The sequence below is a fragment of the Calypte anna genome, chromosome 3 (genome assembly GCF_003957555.1).
Source record: "Calypte anna isolate BGI_N300 chromosome 3, bCalAnn1_v1.p, whole genome shotgun sequence".
In the NCBI taxonomy this organism is placed as follows: Eukaryota; Metazoa; Chordata; class Aves; order Apodiformes; family Trochilidae; genus Calypte; species Calypte anna.
In genome coordinates, this window is record NC_044246.1 from 66,922,344 (window position 1) to 66,929,018 (window position 6,675).

Below are 6,675 nucleotides of genomic sequence, written 5' to 3' on the forward strand. Positions count from 1 at the left end.
AGTTGTGTAGTTGAGCTTCCACCCCATAAGTCTCTCTACCTTATTGTCTCTCCTTTCTTTATCAGGGAGGGGGATTAATAGAGAACATCTGTCATTCAGTTAATTGCTGGCCCAGCATTAAACCATGACAGTGAAACACATGAATGTGTGAATATATTGCAACCTGTAAATCAATGATTTTTCTGAAATGTGCATGAAAGTAAAAAAAAAATAATTATTTCAGTAGGTATGTAGAAGGGACTTGTAACATATGAAAGGGTTAAATATTTAGAACTCTCTAGGGGCTGAGGCTAGGGACAGAGTTATGGGAATTGGGGGACCATCATCTCCCACATTAGCCATAGTCTGTGTGGCACATTCTTAGGCCTTGTGAAGTGTTGCAGCCCTGCTGTCATTTAACCTCTCCCAGATAGATCTTCATAGAATCATAGAATTGTCTGGGTTGGAAGGGACCTCAGAGATCATCAAGTCCAACCCTTGATCCACTACCACTGCTGTTACTAGACCATGGCACTGAGTGCCACATCCAGTCTCTTTTTAAATATCTCCACGGACGGAGAATCCACTACTTCCCAGGGCAGCCCATTCCAATGTCTGATCACTCTCTTGGTAAAGAAATTCTTTCTAATGTCCAACCTAAACCTCCCCCGGCACAACTTGAGACCATGACCTCTTGTCTTGCTGAGAGTTGCCTGGGAAAAGAGACCAACCCCCCCCTGGCTACACCCTCCTTTCAGGGAGTTGTAGAGAGTGATGAGGTCTCCTCGGAGCCCCCTCTTCTCCAGGCTGAACAGCCCCAGCTCCCTCAGCCTCACCTCATAGGATCTGTGCTCGAGTCCCTTCACCAGCCTGGTTGCCCTCCTTTGGACCTGCTCCAGGACCTCAATATCCTTCCTGAACTGAGGGGCCCAGAACTGGGCACAGTACTCAAGGTGTGGCCTCACCAGCGCTGAGTAAAGGGGCAGAATCCCTTCCCCGGACCTGCTGGCCATGCTGTTCCTGATACAGGCCAGGATGCCATCCTGATCCCTTCTGCACAGTTCCCTCACCTCCCCGTGGGCTGAGGCTCTGCTAACTCCAGACAGGATGTTCTTTACCAGTGTGACACTGTGCCCGGATGTGTGAACCCGAGAAGCAGGAACTGCTGTCCAGCCCCACCACTTCATTTAGGTGCTTCAAATGCCATTTGGTCTCAGTTGGTGTTGGAGTGAAATGTTGTAATTTCCAAATTGCTTTGTATATTCTGCTTGATTCTTTTGTAATCACCGTAGGACAGCTAGGTTGTAGGGGAGCAGGAGAGTGGGAGACTCCATCCAGTTGAAGATGTTTCTGCAAGGGCTCTTGAAGCAGTGATTCCTGCCACCACCTGGACAGCAACCAATCATTCCAGATACTGGATTCACTGTATAAGCATGACCTTATTGCCAGAATCTCAATAAACTTTCTGGTGTTTGGTATTTAGGGAGGTTTGGTTGGTTGATTGGTTGTTTTTTAACAAGTATAGATAGAACTACTCCGTCAACTTTCCTGCTCTTCATGCAGCACATCCATTACTGATGAATCCTGGAAATGTGAGAGTTAATTTTTTTTTTTAAGTGGAGTAAATAACTTCTTTATACACCTCAGTAAAAATAATAATAAAAAATAAATTAAAACCTCCTCAAATATTAACTGCTTCTCAATTCCTTCTCTCTGTCTCCAGCACTCTTCCCTCTGATTTTTCCTTTCCCTCTCCTTATCATCTTCAAATCAGAAGTTCCCTGTTACTGCCCTACCTGGCTTATGAAATCCACATACCACAAGTTCACAGTAGGTCATACATTTATAGGTTATATCTGTCTCTTTTCTATCCTCTGCTTGTTATGGCAGTCTCATTGTTGGATCAGGGTAAAGGTTAGTGCATGAACAGGAGTGACTTCTTTCTTACAAAGAAAATACCAAGCAGTAAGTAGCAATAAGCTACTTTTACAACAAGATGTGCCAAAAGCACGTAAGCATGTGAGATGCACTTAATGATGTGTTGATAGTGGTGCAATGAAAACTTATCTCAGATCAAAGGAGGTTATTGAAATCATGTAGGAAAACTTGTCTAACCTGAACAAAGCTTTGTAACATAAGTTGTGACCCATACATAAATTTTTTTATGAAACCTAGGTAAGAGTGATTCTGCTTGTTTTGATGCTGTTCCCTTTTTTCTTTATGCTTCTTTCAGCTGCTGCCTGGAAATTCCAAGAAGGAAGAAGAAGAAAAAAACCAGGCTGGTCAGTTTGACAACGTGCTATTAGTTGGTTTTGTTAAAAAAAAACTCTTTCCATATGTCTATGCATTCTTTTATTTCTTTACCTGCCTTTTTTTTTTTTTTGATCACAGGTGCAGGGTGACTGACACTGTGGCATTTTCTGCATTTTACATCTCCATCTGAATGCTTATTCGTACATCTCTGGATATCAGAACAGTATCTTGTGCATTGTAGCTTTCACCTGTAGCAAGCACAATTGGGTGCATGAATTTACACCTGTGCCTGTAGTATGATAGAAAGAAGAATGTCCCAAAGTTTATATTGTTTTATTAACATTTCCTATAAACATTTAATTTATTAATTCATTATAAAAACCATTATGAATTTATACCAAAATAACACCTAAAAGCCCAAATACCTAGGCAAAGCCCAGGATGTTTACAAGTGCACACACAAAGGATTAATACACTTAGAATCTAAAAAGAAGACAAAACCAGCAGATAGACTTAGCCATGTCCCAGAGAAAAGGGACATAAGGAGACAGACAGTGTGATAGACAATAACTGGGCTGTTGGCTGCATGATAATGAAGGACTAATCAAACTCTAAAGTAAAATCACAGTGTTCAAGACTTATCCCTGACAAACATGCTTGTTCTTAGATGTTCAGCAGTTTACAATGGGGTAATATTTTTCATTCCTCTATGGACAGCTGTGGCCACAAGATTACAGCTCTAGTTTCTGTCTGTTGTGTCACTATATTATATATAGTTTGTACCATCTTATCTTAAATTCAGCAGATAAAAGCCTGTGACCTTTGCAGTTCTTTAACAACCTGGAGAGTCTGTAGAAAAAAAGTCTGAAAATTTGAAAGACTAAAATCACCATTAGACCACCACGTCATTTAGAGAAGAATAGTCTCAAAATATACGGACTAAGCAAATAGAGATTTTTCCACCAATTAGTTCTAATCCAGAGACATCAAGAATTCCTCTTTCCAAAATACAGCCTTTGGCACTTAACCTTGTTCAAAGTGACACTGAGGGCTAAAATGCCAAAGTGCTTTGATAATGGTCTTCAACAGAATATAGTGGGATATTTAATGTTACGCTACTCCAGCCTCCATCTACTCCTTCCTTTGGAGGATCTGAGAGATGCTGTGTTAGAAATCTACAGCTCTGATGAAAATAATCTGAATAAAACATGAACCAGAACATGTTGCATTTGAAGATAAGAGAAAATTATCACAAAGTAAGCTATAAGGTCTTTCCAAGCAGTTTGAAAGAAGGTTTTTATTCAAATGGCAAACAAGAGTGTCAGGCTGATATATCAGAAGTTGAATAAGGCTAAAGGGAGAAAAACAGAGCTGTAAAAGGCAAGTGCTTGTAAATACCTTGAATAAAAGGAAGTGTAACGGGTCTAAGCAAACAACATTAAAAGAAGATAAGCCATCAACACCATAAATAGTTCTTGAGAAGGTGGAGGCTTGTGGTGAAGATACAGAAAATTTAGAGGGGAACAGCCAAGACAGAAGTAATAAGTTATCTAGCTGATAATTTTTGCTATACATACAAAAAAATTGGGTAGATGATGTAATGCTTTCCAGCTACTGGTCATGCAGTTCATCAATCCCTGGCCTTTTCAAGTTTTTGTTTTGTTTTGGGTTTTTATTTCTGTCAGAACATGTGCACACAAACACACAAATGTGAATAAATTACATCACTGACTGAGACCACTGGCATATTTTACCATAAGGCAGGAACTGCAAGAAGATGGGCCCAGAGGGCTGTGTGAAAGAGAGAGTTCAATGTTTAGCTCTAGACAAATTAAGTAGCTAAACTTTGTTAAAGGTGAGAGTTTTAGGCCTAATTCAAAGGTGATCTTGTCATATGATTGGTTTTGTCACATTTATTAAGCCACACAGTTTTTACAACATTTAATGCTTATAATTTTTAACATTCTTCTCAATTTTCTCTTATCTTTTAGAATTTAAAATTTTAATATTTTAAATTATTTTTTTAAAGTCTGTATAGACTGTTGGCCTGTTTAAAGAGCTGATATTCATTATGAATATTTTGAGAACTCTGACCTTCATCAACTCATAATCTGCTGAAGCAAGACTTCAGGATCTATTAAGAAATTAAGCAAAAAATGTCACAAAAATTATCTTTTCTGTATTATATCTTGTCCTGTTTCTCACCCATCTCTTATCAAAATGTTATTCAAGATTCATCCCATTTCCTACGAGCTTCACTCTGTAGAATTACTTTGTTATAAAGACTGAAAAAACTGTTTGTTTGTTTGGTTGGTTGGTTGGTTGGTTGGTTTTATCCATACTAGCTTGTTTTCTAGTTCTTTTTTGATCCATTTGAAAACAGCTTGAGAATTCTGTTCACAGATGTTCATATTCATATCCTCTGGAGCATATGAGCCAAGGATCAAGTACTTGCAGCTAATCCTCAGCTTAGTCACTGAAATTTATATTAATTACTTTGCTTTACCTGAAGAAAAAATAACAAATAAATGAAAACGAAAATGTCTTAATAATACAATAGTAGAAAATCCAAAATTTCTTTCACTAAATGGTAAAACTTCCTTGTTTGCCATTACATATCCTTTGCTGAGGAAAATTAGATCAGTCCTCCTTGTGACTGCTTATACGCTTTGTCCTGGCAAAATCTCTGTTTCCCATAAAATCATTTGATGGGAAAGTGTATGATTCTCACTGTGCAGCATATACATTTAGGGGAGCTTGGCTTTTCCACCATCCCTATAACTCTTTCCAAAACTTCTCAGGCTTCACCATGTTCATTTTTATGCACTGTAAGACTCACCAAACTCTTCCTTCTTTCTAGCCAGAAGACTTTGAGGACAAAGCACAAACTAATGGCTATCAGAGAGAAAACTGTCTGTCAAAGGAAGAAAAGATGAACCCTCAAATTAGCAGCACTTGTTTGAGCATCTGTGCTGTAATTCTGCTCTGGCGCATTAATGGGAATACATAAACAAAACTCTCCAAACATCTCATCTTCCAAAGACTGTTTTTACAGTGCTTCGGAATTGTTGTAGCAAGCTAAAATTCCCCTGCCACTTTGCTGAACTTGGGAACTTGGACAGGAAACACATTCAGTAGTGAATGACAGGAGTTAAAGAAAGGGGCAGACAGCATACACCAGTGACAGAAATCCTGTGGGAGAGTGCAGACACAGTATTAATGAGAAATGACTACATTTAGCCTTCAACACTGACTGTGGCCTTTAGGTAATGCTAACTTCTGAGAAGTTTACCTACTAACTTGGATATCATGTACTTTTGCCATGGGTTTTGTGCAATAAAAGTAAATACTAGATATTATTGGTATGTAAGAGTACCTGAGGCATGCTTTTTTTTTTTCCCCCTCCCCCCCTATGTTGGTGGGCAGCAATCTACTCCTATGCAGATTTCTAATATGTGTTGAATTGGTCTAATTTCATTTGCACTTTTTTGCTACAGCATGAATGCATTTTGCAGTAACTTGTATGAAACTTATATGTGGAATTGGAATGTCTCACTCTGGACTGGAACAGATATTTTTATAGTAAGGATGTTTTATAATACAGGAGAAAATGTCATGCAGGTGAGAAGCAGCTGAAACCTGCTAGGCTTAGCTGCAGCAGGTTGTCAAACCCTTTTGTCTCATTTTATGGCCTTTCTTGGCCAAGAAATATGCAGTTGCTCTACTGTGTTGGGTACAACATCTTGCATTTCAAGTGGTCCTCAATACCCAGCCCAGGGGGGAATGGGAAGAAGCATCATGGGTGGACACCCTGACAAGAGAGGAGAGAGGGAGACATCCCAGCCCAGCCAGACAAAGCTTCCTCTCTCCTGAGTTGGCTGCTCAAGCTGTCCAGAGGGGCTGCATGACACAACCTTCCTGTTGGGTCTGTAAGTGTGTAAACATCAGAAAAAGGTTTTTCACTGTGAGGGTAACGGAGCTCTGGAACAGCTCCATTCCAGACAGAGAAACTACACAGAGAAATTGTGTAGTCCCCTCTGGAGACATTCAAAACCCACCTGGATATGTTCCTATGTGGCCTGCCCAAGGTGCCCTGCTCTGGTAAGGGGGTTGGACTCGATGATTTCTCGAGGTCCCTTCCAACTCCTAACATTCTGTGATTCCATGTGCCTGATTTAGGAATTTACAGTTTGATTTTGTAATATAGGTTGGCAGGCAGGAGACCTGTCTATTGTTTGTGTAGGGAACTTCAAAGCTAAACCAGTTTGCTGTCATCGTGGAGGCTTGTGAGACTACCGTGACTGGCACATACAGAAATGTATTGGTCTGAAGTACCTGAAGAAACAATCAGAAGAAGATGTAAGATGACAATAGCACTGAGAACACTGGTTTTGTTTAAGTTATACCATAAGCCATACCCTTTCCCAGTCTCCCACTGAACTT